Source organism: Myotis brandtii, unplaced genomic scaffold, assembly GCF_000412655.1.
Source record: "Myotis brandtii unplaced genomic scaffold, ASM41265v1 scaffold12, whole genome shotgun sequence".
Classification (NCBI taxonomy): Eukaryota; Metazoa; Chordata; class Mammalia; order Chiroptera; family Vespertilionidae; genus Myotis; species Myotis brandtii.
In genome coordinates, this window is record NW_005354173.1 from 443,082 (window position 1) to 444,451 (window position 1,370).

A 1,370-nucleotide genomic window follows, 5' to 3' on the forward strand; every position below is an offset into this window, starting at 1 on the left:
TTAATGGATAATTTGTGGTTATATATACAAGTCTTTCTGTGAGCTGGATATAACCTAAGCTATTATGTTCTTTCAAATAAAATTTAAAAAGTGAGACCAAGACCATTCAATTTAACAAGGGATTGCAAATGAAAGGTGACATGTTTTTCACTGGAAGGAAACTGGGAATTTGAGTTTGCAATTTAGTTATCTCATGACCTTGAGCATGTTGCATGCCCTTAGAGAATATTATCTCATTTGTACAATACGAGAGGGTAGTGTATATAAACTTTTAAAATATCAACCAGTTATTTATTGATTTCAATGGAATAGACTAATGTAATTCTCTGGATTGTTATATGTTATTTGATTAAATCTAAATGTGTGAATTACTTCTGTATTATTTAGAATGAGCTTTTTAATTAGCTTAAACTGTACAGAAGCAGATTACTATTGTTCATTTATTGTTTTAAGATAGAGAAGACAAATAGCATATTCTATTTGTTTACAACATATTTGAATAAATAATGAAAAGTTTGCTAATAGAGTAGGTCATGAACACATGTGTCTTTTTTCTTTATGTTAATAACAATGCAATGTTGAAATTAGTGTCAGGACAAATATTGTTATCTTCAAAGAGGGCTATGTAAGGTAATTTAGCTTTCATAATGATCTGTAACTATTTATTTATTGATTTTAGTTTATTTCATTGAAAAAATTCTAAATAAAACAAAGAAAGTTATTGCCCTAGCTGTTTTGGCTCAGTGGATAGAGTGTCGGTGATTCTGGTCAAGGGCACATGCCCAGGTTGTGGGCTCGATCCCTAGTAGGGGGCATGCAGGAGGCAGCCAATCAATGATTCTCTTTCATCAGTGATGTTTCTAGCTCTCACTCCCTCTCACTTCCTCTCTGAAATAAATAAAAAATATTTTAAAAATTATTTAAAAAGTAAAAAAGGAAGTTATAAAATTTGTTTCAATAAAAATTAATGAATCTTAATTCAACATATTTCACGAGTTTTTCACTTTTCATGAAATCAACAAATATAATTAATTTGATATGTGACATTCTCATTATTACAGTGTTTGTAAATTTCTCAGTGTGGTATAATTTAGGAACAAGCAATGAGTCAAAACTAAAAGTAAACAATGATATGTGTCCTCAGAAGATATTATTTCTGTCTGTTTTGGATAGAGTAATATTAATGACACATATGACATAGGTCATTTTTCTCATGTTAATGCTCATATCTAGTTAAACTCCTTTATCAAAATATTGCATTAATCTACTGGGATAAATTATGCCAAGGCACTTTTTCAACTGCACAGTGCTATTTAAGATTAAAGTGAGTCAAAAAATTAAATAAGCACCATTGTCAGTTCTAGTTAGAT